The 16,840-nt window shown below is 37.3% G+C and overlaps 1 long non-coding RNA gene across 2 annotated transcripts; it reads left to right on the top strand.

Annotated features, from left to right (window-relative positions):
* Positions 1 to 2,747: 2,747 nt before the first annotated feature.
* On the top strand, positions 2,748 to 4,908 carry LOC127130421 (uncharacterized). Of its 2 annotated transcripts, XR_007806471.1 has the most exons (4): positions 2,753 to 3,356; positions 3,494 to 3,665; positions 3,938 to 4,243; positions 4,543 to 4,908. It is a non-coding gene; the product is annotated as an uncharacterized LOC127130421 (long non-coding RNA). The 2 variants fall into 2 exon arrangements; XR_007806470.1 differs by having other exon boundaries at positions 2,748 to 3,356; positions 3,494 to 4,243.
* The last annotated feature ends 11,932 nt before the right edge of the window (positions 4,909 to 16,840 follow it).

Raw genomic sequence — 16,840 nt, 5'->3', positions numbered from 1 at the left:
AACACAGAATATGACTCATCCTTGTGTTTCAAGAACTTTACCCATGTCCAACGATTATAGTCATCAATTATGACCAATCCATACTTCTTAGCATTGATATAGGCAGTTTTCATTGGACCAAACAAATCAATGTGCAGAAGTTCTAATGGTCTAGAGGTAGAAACAACAGTTTTCGCTTTGAAATATATTTTAGAAAACTTGTCTTTATGATATGCTTCATAAAGAGCATCTGAAGCGAACTTCAAGTTGGGTAAGCCTCTAACTAATCCAATCTTATTTAGCTGAGAAATCCTTCTCATGCTAACATGGCCCAAATGTCTATGCCAAACCCATTGCTCTTTATTAACAAACATTAAGCATTTTACATTTTGATCCTCAAGATCATAAAGTATGATTTTATAAATGTTGTTCTTTCTTTTTTCATTAAAAAGGACTATACCATCTTTTTGACTAACAACTGTCGCACCGCGAAAAATACAGAGTCTCCACCATATTTTATTTATTCCAAAGGAAAGGGAAAATAGCGATAAAACCCCAAATGAGAATGGTCTCGCAACCAAGAGTTAATTTGGAAATCGATTATCCAAGGGGAAGGTATTAACACCCCTCACATCCACCGTACTCGATGGGAACCACTTGGTTATATCAATGCATATGGATGTTGTTTATCTGTATGTTGCTTGCTATTAGAAATGAGATGAAAGAATAATATTGGGAGCGAAAATATGTTTTAAATTAATGTGCTCGCCAAGGATTTGGACCCTCGTGCCTGCGTATCATCATACGTGCAATGAGGAAGTCATAGCTCCATAGTTTGACTCACAAATGAAGTATGCGTTTGGTTGTTTTTACTGAACAATGTTGAAGTTCACGTGCTACTGTTCACTTGCTTATATACTCTGTCATGGGAGCGAGAAGTATTTTCTTATTTTCAATGAAGTGGATGCGCTTGTATCACACTCTGGCAATTAAACATTACTTTCCACACATGGAGGCTTAAACGTCTTTCATGGTAGAATGGAAGTAACACGTCCTTTTTGAAAGGTTTTGAAGAGAGTTCACTGAGGCAAAAGCTGATTTGATTTGTTGGGGTTTATTTTATGTGCGGAGACAAGCATCTGACCCTTGGCTAGATACAATCAATAGTCTAAAAACTCGGGAGTTAAGAGGACAATGTTATCCTAACCACTCTTTTTCGTCCAAAGGAGATTTGAATTGTGAAAAGAGGTTTGGTAAGTCTAATCGTTGGAACTTAAAGGGAGACAAGTATCTGACCCTTGACTAAGTACGACCAACAATCAAAATACTTGGGCGACGAGAGGATAATGGTATCCTAACTACCCTTTTTCTCCCTCATAGCACTTAGATCTAACTTGTTTGAATCATTAGATGTTTTAAGGGCGAAGTCAAGTGTTGGGTCCTCAAGCTAGGTACGACCGACAACCCAAGCACTTGAATGCTGTGTACAAGCACGTACACCCCATTTTTGCATTCCAGTTTGTTATGAAAATGTTTGAAAAAGGCATTTGACGTTGGATCAAGTGTTTGAGTTTATTCTGAAAAGAGTGTTTGAAGAGTGGAGGAGAGAGATAGAATGAGATTGAGAAAATAATGGATTAGAAATGGATAATGGATCATGGAGTGGATGAGAGATACTTGACATTGGATCAAATACTCGCGTTGCAATGGTGTGAGTTTAATTTTGAAAAACAACTTGACGTTGGATCAAGTACCTTTTGTTTCTTTTGAAATTGTTTGTTTTATCGTTTGTTTTTATCTTTTTTAGTTAACATACATGATGAACTAATAAAAGAAATAAACCTAAGCTATAACATGTTCAAGGGGTGGGGGAACATATAACCCGCAATGGGGGATGGATCCACACAATACAAATGGAAATGAAAAAAAAGAATTAGACAAGTTACAAGAATTAGACATGGTACCTCACACAATAAATGTTAGTTGAAATAATGAAATGGTAGAGGATGGCTTAAATCTCAAATTCACATGTGGATACAAAAAACAACAAATGAGGTTAGTATGCATTAACAAAATGGAATTAAAATGGGTATTAAAATGCTAAACAAATGGATGAAATGATAAAATGATGATAAGATGATAAGATGATTATGGTAAGCCTAATGGACATACAAGCATATCACATTAAATTAAAATTTCATTTTCAATTTAAATTCGATAAACCACTTAAAATATGAACAATTAGAGTGGGATTTAAAGGTACGTGGATATGTCATATGTGAATTAAATCAATTTAAATCATAATTAACAAAACATATTAATTGTCAAGAGTTATAGATCACCCAAAATGAATAAATAAATAACATGGCTAATCAAGTATTTTGAATGGATTTTCTTATGGTTGTTAAATGGATTAACCCTAAACATGTTATAATTCTAATTATCCTCAATTAAATTCTAACAACACCATTAAACAATCCCTAATATTTTCTAATCATCTCACCCAATTAAAATCAAGATTAATACACAATACTTAAAATCATTAATGGAAATATCAAGAAAATGTCAAAGAAAAAACAAAACACAAAACAAAACAACAATTCAATGGGCCAGAGAGTTTGACTGCTGGAAAAGGGGTGCAAGGCTTCAAAGGGCGCGTGGGCTTTGGCTTGAAAGGCCTATTGCAATTATCTCTTCAGGGAGGGGTACAGGAAGAAGCATGGATGGTGATGGAGAAATTGGCCTTAAGCCCATAAGAATGATCCAACGAAATCCAGCACAATGACAATGGATAAGGCACATTGCTGAAGCCACATGTGGATGGAAGGGGAAAGGGTCAGAGCATGCGCCTGAGATCAAACAACGTCTGCACATCCATTAATGATCATTGGAAATGGTGACCAATGATTAAAGGATAACATTCCCGTTTTAAAAGGATAAACAAAAAAACGGATTAAATTAAACCATGAACGCGTCTCTCTCTCACTTCATCTCCCGTTTCCATCAAACCTTACTCTCCGCCGTACCAGAATTCAACGCTGGCGGTGGCGGAGACTTAAAACTCTCCAAACTTACATCACTCAAACTGTCTCCCTCCCCTCATCCCAAATCTACCTTCCGTTTTCCATAATTCCCCCTTTAACTCCTTAGTCACACTAATCTATCCAAGAACCCTAGTAGACTAAAACCTAAATTAAATCCCTAAACAAAGGAATCAAAACCTATAGACTTAGGGCTTTGATTCTTTATCTCAAAAATCACATAGCGGTAACAAGATATGGAGGTAAATAGAGGTAAAAATGAACCTACCTTTGGAGGATGACGAATTCCGGTGTTTCTTACAGCGGGGATGATGAATGATGATCAAAGATGCTCGGGTATGAAATCTTCGCTCTAAATCTCTTTTCTTTTTCTTTTTTGTTTAGCTTCTTCAAATTCATCAACCTTTTCTACTTTTCTTCAATCCTCTTCTTCTTATGTTCTTCGTATTTGTTGTTGTTCTGTGTGTTTCCAGTCAGAGAGGAAGGTGGAGAATTGGAGAGGATGATGAACTCTGAGATGTGAATTTTCGGTTTAAGGTTCCTTGGGATTTTTTCAGATTGAGAATGAGTGATGTTTTCAGTTTTAGTTTTATGAGCAAAAATGATGAGAGAGCCCCTGATGAATGCGAGGTTCTCAATATATAGGTGTTGATGATTCAACTGATTCTATTATCCAATTAGTTTGGGGTTTGTTATTTATGTTATGCTCTGAATCAGTAGTTACAAAATCAGTTGGAATTAGTTATCAGTTAAGAGGGAAGTTAGTTTAGTTATGGAAGTGAATGATGTTATGTTTGTTTGAATTGTTGTGAGAAATTATTCTATTAGTTATGAATGATTCAGTTATATGTCAGTTGGAATTGTTAGAAAATATGCGAGTTGAACTGAATTTTAAAACCTATGTTATGTGAATGCAGGTTGAATTGGTTTTGCAGATGAATGAAAATATTAATAAGCTGCTGAGTTATGGAATTTTGTTACGGGTATAATGAATTTTCAGGGGCAATGTTATGAAAATGCAGGAGGGTTATATGGTAATGTTATGCACTTCAAGTTTTTGTTTGGAATGGTTTGCCTGCGTGGGAACTGATTTATGACCTGCTATGAACCTGGTGTTGCAGTAGTGGTTTGTGAAGGTTATGTCTCGAATGTTTGATCAAGGTTGGGTGGTTTGTATCTAACTTGGATTAGGAAATGCTTGGATGATTTGTAACTGACCTTAGGTATGGTTTTGTATGTGTTGCAATGACAGGGTTATGTCTATGATAGGTTTGGTTGTGGACTCGTTCAGTTATAGTTTAGGCTTTGTTATGTTATGATTGCTATTGGCTTCTTGCAGATTTGTGGATCAATTTGCTGATTGATGATTAGTTGCATTGAAACCTAGTTTTTTGCCTTTGCAATTCTGACTTCATATTATACCTTGCTTCATGATTTTCAATTATGCCATTCTGACTTCATAATGCTAAGTTTATATTCTCACTTCAAACTCTGACCTTGGTTCATTGGCTTGTTTTGCTAGGTCTATGTTCGTCAACCAAGCATGCCAGGAAGTGTACAATGGTTGGAGAAAAGCTCATGGCATCAAAGTTATAGTTTGAATATCCATCATGGAATGGACAATCAAAGATCAAAAGTCAGATACTGAAGGTTAGATTAGAAATAGGATGGGGATTTAGGGATGAAAAAGTTTGGGTTGACTTTGGTCAAAATTGACCAAAAAGTCAACTGTTGACCAAAGTCAACATTTGGTCAACATACTAACTTTTTTTTCTTTTTTCCCATGTAATGAACCTTTTATGGATTGTAATGAATGGCAATGAATATTCTTGGATGAAAATGGATTGTTTTTAAATTGATCTTAAACATGAACATGATACTTGAATGACCTTAAATTTGCCATGATGAATTGAACATGTATAACCATATTTCCTGTAAGGAATAAGCTTGTGATCACGAGTTTCCCAGTCTCCCCGTACTTGATTAACGACGAGAGCTGAGTCTCCATAAACCTCAAGTATTTTGATCCTTAATTTGATTGCTACTTCGATACCAAGGATGCACGCTTCATATTTTGCCATATTGGTAGTATCGTCAAAGCATAATCTCGTGGTAAATGGAAAAAGAAATCCTATTGGTTGTAGCGGTAAATTCATGATCATTAAGATATGGATAAACTTAACATCAATAAAACGAGAGTCGTCGCTGCGTTTTAATTGTTTCTAAAGAAAAAGGGAAAAGTACGAACAAAACCCAAAGATAAGAAGTTTTCAAATCAAAACTAATAAAATGCCAGAGATTACAAGTAATGGGGTTAGTTACACAGAGGGAAGGTGTTAGGGAGCCTTTTTTTTTATGTGTGTATGTGTTTTGATATAAAATATGTTTGTAATAAATAGAGTGTGGGGGTGAGAAAAGAATTCATTAATTATAGTTTTGTGTTTGGCAAGACCTTCGGAATTGTGCCTACGTACCAACATAAAAATGAGGGATCAAAACCTCGTAGTTTGTGGTATCAATTTCAAAATGAGTGAATTACTTTTAATCAAAAGTTAAATTTAAGAGAGGCACAAAGGGCCCAAGAGTTTGAATGAGTGTTAGTTCTTTTGATCTTTTTGAAATTTAAGAAGTGGGAGGAGATGAAGAAACTAATCCTAAGCATAAAATTAAAAGTTAATAGTTGAAAAGATCCGACCAATGGGATGCAATCCAACAGACAAGAATGTCATATAGAAAACCTATTTTCCCTTTGGACTTTGAATCAAGCAATATCAACAAGCAATGATCAATATGGAGAGCAAGACATCAAATAAAGATAGCCACATCTAAGCAAGCAACTTCACAGCTAACAGTCTTCTTTGTCTTCTCATGTATTAGATGACATACTCCTTGATTAGCTTAAAATAAGGCATTAGACACAGGATCAAAGTAATAGTTGCACCAAGACCATGTAGCGGATGAATTCATGTGGACCCCAATACTTGCATCAGATGAAAACTCAAATCATAACAACTTGGTCTCAGAAAAGTTGGCATTGGCCAAATCCTTTTGCATATGGGATGTTGCCTAATTCTAATTCCAAAAGCTCAGATCAAATCCAACAGTCCACACAAACATTTTTTAGGGTCCTTGTAGTTTATTAAGTATTTTAAGGTCCTAAGACCACAAACACAAACAAGATACACAAACAAATATGTACAATCACAATATATGGCTCAAGTGAGCAAAGTGAAAATGACATAAACATAAACAAGTTAAATGATATATAAATGACAAGTGAAATGGTAAATAGCTTGAATTTAAATTGCATAAAGTAAATGACTTGAAAATAAAAGCAATATTAATAAAAGTTAGTCAAATGTTAGTTGATTATATGTTAGTGATGTTTTTCTTTTCAATTGATTAAGTCATTCTTTGGAGAACACTCAACCATCTATTCACAAGCATGGATCCTTGAACCAAGACATCTTCCAAAGAAAGGAAAAAAGGTCAAGTTTCCACACAATACCATGAAAGGGGGGAGACTTACAATTTCACTTACTAGAATGATATGCCTTTAGGGTCAAAATTTAGCTCTATGTTAAGCAATTGTAATTGGACTTATGTAGAAGTCACAACTATTTGAGGTCGGACAATAGAAATTTTGGTGTTAATGCTTGTTAGAGATATGGTATAATGAACCATACTTCTAAAACATACCACATACAAAAAGAAAAAGATCAAAGGAGGGACCTATCTCATCCATACTTGTATTTGTTCATCTAACACAAGGTTATTGATGAACCAATTAGCCTTAGGATATTGAGACTTCATTGGTCAATAGAAAAGATGGGAGAGAATGTGATTGAAGATGAAGATTGAGGGGAGATAAGAGAAACACAAATTGGTCAGAGGAGGAATTTTATCAAATTAAAATCATTCATTCATTTTGGAAGATGCAATATACATTTCATCAATCCCCTAAATCCAATGATTTTAATACAACAAAAGTCAAATCAACATTGACCAAGGCCCAAACACATAGTCAAACATCATAAGTCAATAAAAATGGCTCAATATAATTTCTACACAATTAATCAATTAAAAATACATTTAAATTAAATTTAGTTTGGTCAAAACCTAAAACCTCTTCAAAACACTAAATAAATGGCCAAGAGATTTATCCTAGGTCAAACAAGGTCAAAGGACCTTAGACAATTTTTTTTTATAATTTTTGAAAAGTCAGAAGTATTTTTAAAAAATTAAAAATATGCACAAAAACAATTATTTCATGAAAAATATCAAAATTAATCCAAAAAATAATTTTAATTCAGAAAATGAAAGAGGAAAATATTTAAATATTTTTGGTGAAATTCCCATATTTTTTGGATTAAAACTGAAATTAATATGAATTAATCAAAATAAAAGGATTAAATGAAAAATCAGAAAATAAAAATAAATTCAGAAAAACAAGGCCCATCAGATCTCCCTCATTAATTGAGGTGGCAGATCTGATGGCCAAGCGCGCACTTCCATCATGTTCTGCAGTCAACGCGTGTACACGCGTGGTAATCAGGAAGAATGACTCAGATTAAAATGTTGGACTCAGATCAGATGGTTCAAGTCAAGTCAACACACCACCAGAGCCCTAGTTCCGGTCATCTTCTCCGGTGAGGGCCAACGGACTGGTCCAACCAGAACCTCATGAAAAATGGAAAATGAATACACTAATTTGAAGGAAAAATGCTCAGGAGCACGAATCTGGCCTCAATTTTCTCCAATTCCAAGTATATAAAAAGATATAGGGATTTGAATTTTGAGGATCATAAACTCAGTTGCTTCAATTTGACCTCAAAACAACTCAATCTTCTTTCCTACATTGATAGGACTTCAAACAACCAAAAATCACAAATAATGGTGAAGAATTGAGGGAGAATCGAAGAGAAGAAATTTTTGAAAATTCACCTTCAATGGAGCTTCAAACTTGCTCGATCTTGATTCCAATTGTGCTTGGCCTTGCTTCAGAACCTTGTTGGAAGTGATTAGGATCAATAAGAGGCCTGGACTCTTGGAGTTTAAATCTCAAAATAGATGGAGATTTGAAACTCGATTTTCAAAGAAAACCTTTAAGATTATCCTTTAATGGTGAGGGTTCTGAATTACAGGTTCAAAGCTTGGGCATGAGGTCCCTAATTCTAAGCAATGAAGGTCTTATTTATAGCCAAGGAGATTCATTTCAACACACTTCCAAATTTGGCAAATTTTGAGAAATTCCCTTGCATGCTTGCATGGGCGTGTGATATGCCCATCAAGTGATGTAATCAGGTCCAAAAATAAGTGAGAATCATGCTGAAATCATGTTGTAAGGCCATGCATTCGTGTATGAAATGTGGACGTGAAAATCATCCAAATGGTATCTCACATTGCACCCATGCGCAAGTCCTTCATTCTTTGGCCAAATGAGATGATCTTGGACTTTTTGGAAACATGAGATCAAGGGGAACAACTTTCTTCTTGGAAAATGTTTAATTTGAAGCTTAGATCATGATGAATTTTGAGGTGGGAGTTTGGGAAATCAAACATATTTGAAAATTTTCTAAGTCCCAAGTCAAATGTTCACTTCTTTCACCTTGAATAACTTTTTCTATGGACTTAAAATGAGAAACATTCCTTCATAAAAGTTGTAGCTCTTTCAAACCTTTTAAATTTGTTCACAAATTTGACCTTATTTGGATTTGGAATGAAGGCGTTATGCATTTTAGAAATTGAGGAAAATCACTTGTTCAATGGTATTGGTCCAAAGTGACCTATAATGTTTCCTCTTGGCACATGAATTTGCAAGTTGAATTTGAACTTACTCGAAACATCAAAGTTGACGTATGCATGTTTAATTTGATCATGGAATTTGAATGGATTTCATCTCATACAAATTGAGCAAGTTATGGTCTTGGGAAGTTGACCTCCAAACTAGGGTTCAGACAAAATGACCTATAATATTTCACCACAAAAAATGACTTTCCAAGAAAAACTAGCTCTTTATGTAAACATGAAAGTTGTTTGGAATGTCATTTCGAGTAATGTTTCTCTTGGAATCATTTTCATATGACACAAATGTTAGATTATGGCACGGATCTAGAAGGGGGGGTTGAATAGATCCCAATTAAAAACTTGAATCGGCGCTACCAATTAGAAATTGGTTTTGAAAAATTATTTTAAATGCGGAAGCGGCCGAGGAAAATTTTAGTCTAAAACGAACCGTTATTGGAAAACCGGATATGCGTTAAGCTAATGGAATAGAGATAAAGTGAAATACGAATCACTACACTATTTGCACAATCAATGATATGTTTCACTTACTAGCAAGCCTAGTTCCAATGATCCAAAATACCAAATTAAACTAGATGCAAACTTAAGACAACTTTGGCTTATGCAAATTAACAAACACTTGGTGTGCATAAACACTCCAAGTGATATTTGAGTTGAGTAAGTAATTCAAATTGACCTAGTACAATATACTATTGTACTTTGTATTCAAACAACAGTTTTAATCTCTTACTCAACTTATATCAATGTTTGGTAAAATTGCTTAAACTAAAATCACTTAATTTTTAAGCTGAAAAACACTTATGCAGAAAATCAAAGAAGACAGAGATTTGATGAGGCAGTTCCCCCGTCGTCCTCGCTTCGGGGTACGTCTGCCCTCAATTCTAAACTTAGAATTGAGATGATTTAATTAGATATCACCTGTGAAATTTAACCGTTTATACAAGGATTGCAAAGCAAGTAAACAACAGAACTCCCAATGTGTTGAATGATGCTTCCTATCCTTGCTCCTTGATTCAAGATGAATCAAGACCTTCGATCGTTGTTGCTAGACCTCCGATTCCATCCCCTTTGTTGAAGAATCTTCCGTTCTTCAAACCCTCGGCCCGGCTGATCTCAACCACAACGAATCGAACCCGAATCCTTCCCTTCAATATCACCGAATCTGCTACTAGACTGATGAAGACTTCCTCTTCTCAATCACCTTCGCTCAGCTGAATATTAATGAAGCAATTCGTCCAAAAACCCCCAAACACAAACCGGTATTGGAGGACAAAACCCTAACGGTTTTATTCAAGAAAGAACCTGCCACAAGCTTCAACCCGAACCAGATTCTCCAATCTCAGCTTCAAACCTTATCGCCTTTAACCGATCACGAAGCACACCAAAAATGGTTGTGTGTAGTTGATGTGTTGTGAAATGTTGAAGGTGAAGATGATGAATCTTGGACACCTTTTTCACTCTTTCTTGTTTCCTTGAACACTTGAATTCAAATTGACAAATGTCAGTTGATAAAAGTGTTTTGACTTCTATTTATAGTAACTAGCAAACCAACCAAAAATAACAGCTTTTCAAACAGTAAAAAGTACTCAGAAAACTGAGTTTTCGCACGAGCGTCCGAACATAGGTCGGCGTGCGCTGACCCGTGGGAAATGCGCCGACCCCTATGGTCGACTCAAAGGTTTCATGCGTTGACCCGTGGATAGCATCACTATGCCATGCGCTGACCAATCTCAAATTTGTCTGAGTTATGCGCTGACCCGTGAGCTATGCGCCGACCCTTATGGTCGACTCAAAGTCTTCAAATCTGCAAAAAATTGTGTTTTGTGATTTTCATGCATTTCGTCATGATCACACTTTGTCCACATATGTTTTTAAGAATTATAACAGATTTAGATAAGTAGGAAAGGATATGATAAGTAATGTGTTGCATTTGTTTGTAGACGTGCATGGTGGTCATTTGTCATCATCAAAACTTGCGATCGTGCGTTGTCTGACACTTTGTCTTTACATACTCCCCCTTTTTGATGATGACAACCTGTGCAAAAATCAACGAGATAAACAACATGCAGTATTGACACATTATGTACACTCCCCCTTTCTTTTGTAACCTAAGGCCAAAACAAAATGACTGTTAGTCTGTTAGTTGTGGTGAACGTTTTGGCTGCCTGCTTTTGTACACTTTCTCCCCCTTTGACAACATCAAAAAGAGACACAGAGTACAGAAGGATTATTCAACATAACAACGAAAATTCACAGGAAATAGCACAAACAGATAATAATATCACACTTATATCATTTCTGAGCAATAGTCATTAATTAAGAGCTACACATGAAAATAAACAAACAAAACAGAGAACTGAATACATCCAAAATAACAATCAAACTACAAAGTGCATGTGAATGTCTATGTCCTAATGGCGGTGTCCTGGATGGTAACAAATGCCAGGGTTTCTGCTGGGGTCAGCCAGAGTTGATAGGTATTCGGCAACACCGCTCAGATGCTTGAGACTCCCGTCGACCGACCGATCCAAGTCTGCATACCGTTCATTCAAGCTTGTAGAGAGGGTGTCGAGCCGCTCATTTTGGGCTTGAATTTGACTACTAATATGAGCATAACGCTCATCCTGGGTTTGCATGAAGGATTGTTGAGCTAGCTGCATGTTTCGCATCATATCCAACAATTCTGAAGAGTTTGCATGCTGTGGAGGAGACGGAGGAGACTCTTCATTGTCCTGGTGATACGGCTGGTAGAATTGACGTTGAGTTGACCAGCCCGTATGTTGCCATTCACCCCAGCCACCCCAGACGGGAACATCTTCTTCAGTTGAGTGTGACTGATGAACCCAAGCGGAGTCGGAGTAGTCGTGAGTGTCAACAGGTGGAGGACTATCATCTCCACCATTGTGATCAAAGGCGTTGCCGGCTTCGTCTTCTGCATTTTCCTCTTCATCTTCTTCTTCTTCTTCACTTTCATCACCATCATCATTTGCTGCAGCAGACGGAGGAAAATTCCCTCTATGAACGAACTTGTACATCCTTCGCTCATCACACCAAAAATATCCCATCATAGACAAATTTTTTTGGCTGAACTCTTTATCTGATGAGATAGGGGTATACGAAAACGAAGGGTGATTGACATTGGCTGCAGTGAGGACTTCTTGAATGAAGGATCCGTAGGCTAGGGTCGTTCCTCGTCAGGAATCACGTAGACTGAACATCCTACTGGCAATGTAGTAGGGCCAGTTGATTTTCAGCTTATTCTTCAGAATGTAGATGAGATGAACTTCAGCCTGTTCAACTCTGGAGAGACCACCCTTCTTTGGTCGCAGAATGCGTGAGACAATCCACTAAAGAATCCTTTCTCCGGTTTTCAAGCGATACAGCAGAAATGGGTAGAGATGCGGCTGATGATTCCCGGGATCTCTTGCCGGTAGGTCTGCGTGATGTGGAGGCCATTTGAGAAGGATTGAAACTTAGTGTACGTGGGTATAGAGTGAAGGTTTGTGAAGGGTTTTTAGAATGATTTTGCTAGAGAGAGGTTTTTCCCTATTTATAGAGGAAAGGTTAGGGTTTTGGGAAGATGAAAGATCAAGGGACAATAGCCACTAGGTAGATGCAGGTTACAAGGTAGTGGGTAGTTTGAAATGTAATGGAATGTAAATGCACACTTAATGGTGAATTTTGAATGGAGATGCATGAAAAGATTTAAATTTTTCTGCAGAAAAACAAAATTTTCGAGCGACGCGTCGACCATACCTCTGCATGCGTCGACGCATACTGTTTGATTTTTAAAAAAATGCAGAAAATATTAAATGTGCGTCGACCATATCCCTGCGGCGGTCGACTCATACAGTCAAAATTTCAGTTTTTCACTGTTTTGTACATGTGTTGACAGGTTTGATGCATAATTAACATACCATACAACAATAAACATCCAAAGAGATACATCATGCACATATACACACTATCATTATGAGGTATAACTATTTTAACCATGAGACTTTGCAGAGAGAGAAAGAGAGGAACAGTATCACCTCGATGTCGGAGTGACTTGGTGAACGGTAAACTCTATACCGTTTTACATCTACTTCCTTACCGTCTTCATCTCTGTCCAAGTTTGTACAAGTAGGCATAGGAGTGTCTATGGCCTTAGCTTTTGCCATGTCAAATCTCTTGATAAGGTCCAAACAGTACTTTGTCTGGCTCACGAAAGTTCCTTCTTTGAGCTGTTTAATTTGCAAACCGAGAAAGTATGTGAGCTCCCCCATCATACTCATCTCGAATTTGCCCTGCATAAGGTCTGAAAACTCTCTCACAAGATTCATGTTAGTAGACCCAAAAATGATATCATCTACATAAATTTGCACTAATATCAAATGCTTTCCTTGACGTTTAATGAAGAGGGTTGTGTCAACCTTTCCTCTTGAGTAACCTTGATCGAGTAAGAATTTGCTTAGTCTCTCATACCAAGCTCTAGGAGCTTGTTTGAGGCCATACACAGCCCTTTTTAGTTTGTAAACATGATCAGGATACTCATGGGATTCGAAACCCGGAGGTTGTGCGACATAGACCTCTTCATTTATGTGACCGTTAAGGAACGCACTCTTAACATCCATTTGGAATAACTTAAAGTCTTTCGCACAAGCGAAAGCAAGGAGAAGGCGTATAGCCTCGAGTCGGGCAACCGACGCATAAGTTTCCTCATAGTCGATGCCTTCCTCTTGGTTATACCCTTGCGCGACTAAACGCGCCTTATTACGGGTTATTACCTCGTTTTCATCCAGCTTGTTCCTAAACACCCATCGGGTGCCGATTACTCGATGATCTCGCGGAGGAGGGACAAGGTCCCAAACCTCATTTCTGGTGAACTGATTAAGTTCCTCCTGCATTGATAAAAACCAGTGTTCATCGAGTAGGGCTTCTTTAGGGTTTTTAGGTTCCATCTGTGAAACGAAAGCGAAGTGATAACAGAAATTACTTAGCTTAGATCGAGTTGTTACACCCTTTAAGATATCTCCGAGAATGTTGTCGATTGGATGGTCTTTGGAAGACTTCCAAGCTTGAGGAAGATCATCGTTTGAAGGCGGGTGAACTACCTCGGTTTCCTCATGGTGTACATCTTTGTCCTCCTCAATTTTGACTATGTCGGGTTGATCAATCCTCGGCTCGCCACCTTTGAGTATGTCTTCGGTAGATGTACCTGCACCATGAAAAACACTACCCTTTCCGGCAATTCTCGGATTGGATTCATCAAAAGTGACATGTACAGACTCTTCTACAGCAAGTAATCGTTTGTTGTATATTCTATATGCTTTGCTAGATTGAGAGTATCCGAGGAAGATACCTTCGTCGGCCTTGGAATCGAATTTTCCTAAGTTTTCCTTTCCGTTATTCAGTACGAAACATTTGCAACCAAAAACATGTAGGTGAGAAACATTTGGCTTTCGCCCTTTTAAAAGCTCATACGGTGTTTTGTTTAGAATGGGGCGAATGAGCACCCTATTCAGAACATAACAAGCCGTACTAACGGCGTCGGCCCAAAAATATTTCGGTAAGCCACTCTCGTTGATCATTGTTCTTCCCAATTCTTCCAAAATTCGATTTTTACGCTCCACAACCCCATTCTGTTGAGGAGTACGTGGAGCGGAGAAGTTATGATCAATACCATGGTTACCGCAATATTCTTCAAATAAGTGATTTTCGAACTCACCCCCATGATCGCTTCTAATTGCAACAATGTTTGTATTTAGTTTATTTTGGGAAAGCTTAGCAAATCTTTCAAAGGCGGCGAACGTATCGCTCTTGCTTACTAAGAAAATAGTCCAACAAAATCGAGAAAAGTCGTCCACTATTACGAAACCGTAATAGTTTCCTCCTAGACTTTTAATCCTAGATGGCCCAAATAAATCCATATGAAGAAGCTCAAGAGGTCTCGTTATTGAAATGATATTTTTGGATTTAAATGAGATCCTCGTTTGCTTCCCTTTTTGACAAGCATCACAAAGGTGATCCTTGGTGAATTTTATTTTGGGGAGACCTAGGACTAGATCTTTTGAGACTACTTTGTTTAGTAAATCGAAATTAACATGTGCTAAACGCCTATGCCATAACCATGAATCTTCACTCATTGTTACAAGGCATTCGTCACTTGTTAACGATACTTCATTTAAGTCAAGCATATAGACATTGTTCACACGCAGGCCATTAAACATACTCTTCTTATCATCATTATGTACAATTTTGCAACAGTCTTTTGAAAATGATACATTATATCCTTTGTCACATAATTGACTGATGCTAAGTAGATTGTGTTTAAGACCTTCGACAAGCAATACATCAGAGATAGTAGTGGAAGAAGGGTTACCTACACTACCTTTACCAAGTATTGCTCCACGGTTGTTGTCACCATAAGTTACATATCCCTTCTTCTTAGCCACAAAGTCAATGAAGAGTGATATGTCTCCTGACATGTGCCTTAAGCATCCACTGTCGAGAACCCATCTTCTCTCGGTAGTCTCGAGGCATTGTACCTATGACAATATAATTAACAAGAGAAGGTACCCAATGGCTTATTGGGTCCTGAATGGTGAGGAACGAAATGGTTGCATTTGGGCATCCATTGATAAATGCCTTTAGGGACTAAAAATCTCCTAAACCTACATTTAGCAATGGAGTGGCCTTTCTTGCAACAATAAAGACAAGAGAACTTTTCATTTTGATTGCCTTTGCTATCTTCATTTTTTATAACATATTTATATTTTTGATATGGATTAACCATACTTTTTCGAAAATTTGATTTATCGATAGCAAAGGTAATCTTAGGCTCAAGAGCCTTGTCAAGTTTGGCTTTTAGGTTTCTTACTTCACCTTGCCAAATGTAACAAGTATCACACCCAAAGTTCATCATTCTACTCCTAAGGTCCTCATAACTTGTTTTTGTGCTTTCCACTATAGAAGCTTTAAGTGCCTCAAGTTTCCTTTCGGATTCTTGAATTTTATGTTCCAAATGAGAAAAAAATTTCTTATTTGAGGCAAGCCTTTTAAAGGCCTCTTTCGCTTCATAGTGTAAAGTATCAAAAGCAGTTTGCAATTCATGATGAGACATACTAGAGGATTTTTCATATTTAGCATGTCGTACCTGTTTCTTCTTGTTCTTTTGATGAGCAGAGAGACATAGGTTTGCATTTTCATCTTCATCACTAGAACTTTCATCATCGGAGGAGTCGCTATCGCTTTCCCAAGCTATGTATGCTCTCCTTGGCTTTGATGGTTTCTTGTGTGATTTGTATGATTCTTTTTCTTTTGTCTTCTTGTTCATCGGACAGTCCGGTTTGTAATGACCCGGCTTTCCACACTTATAGCATGACCCTCTAGTCATTTTTCCTTTTGAGTCATCATTTTTAGAGTACCTAGATTGTTTCCGGAAGTTTACCAAGTTCTTCTCGGAATGTTGGATGCCGTTCTTTCTCAGGTAACGGTTGTAGCGTTTGACGAACAACCCCATATCTTCACTCTTGTCCTCTTCTTCTTCGTCACTCGATGAATAATCACTTTGCTCTTTTGCTTGAGACTTTGAGGAGGAAGTCTTTAGAGCTATTGATTTCTTTTCACTCACCTTTGCTTTGTCCTTCTTATCTTTCTTTTCGTGTTGTTCCAGGCTCAAGAGAACTTGTTCGTGCTCTTGTAGTTTACCAAACAATGTTGTCAAGTCCAATGTGGTAAGATCATTTGCTTCTTTGATGGCGGTCACTTTCGGCTGCCATTCCCTGTTAAGACATCTCAAGATCTTATTAGTAGCAATATCATTGGAAACAGGCCTACCAAGTGAATGTAATCGATTGATGAGATGAGTGAATCTCTTTTGCATGTCAGCAATGGTTTCCCCTTGCTCCATGAAAAAGAGATCAAACTCTTGTGTTAGTGTATTGATTCTAGCCAACTTAACATCGTTCGTCCCCTCATGGGCAATTTGTAGTGAATCCCACATGGCCTTAGCAGTAGGACAATGGGATACA

The sequence above is a fragment of the Lathyrus oleraceus genome, chromosome 1, assembly GCF_024323335.1.
Source record: "Lathyrus oleraceus cultivar Zhongwan6 chromosome 1, CAAS_Psat_ZW6_1.0, whole genome shotgun sequence".
Taxonomy (NCBI): Eukaryota; Viridiplantae; Streptophyta; class Magnoliopsida; order Fabales; family Fabaceae; genus Lathyrus; species Lathyrus oleraceus.
The sequence above is the reverse complement of the archived record's forward strand: the minus strand, read 5'-3'. Positions and strand labels throughout refer to the sequence as shown.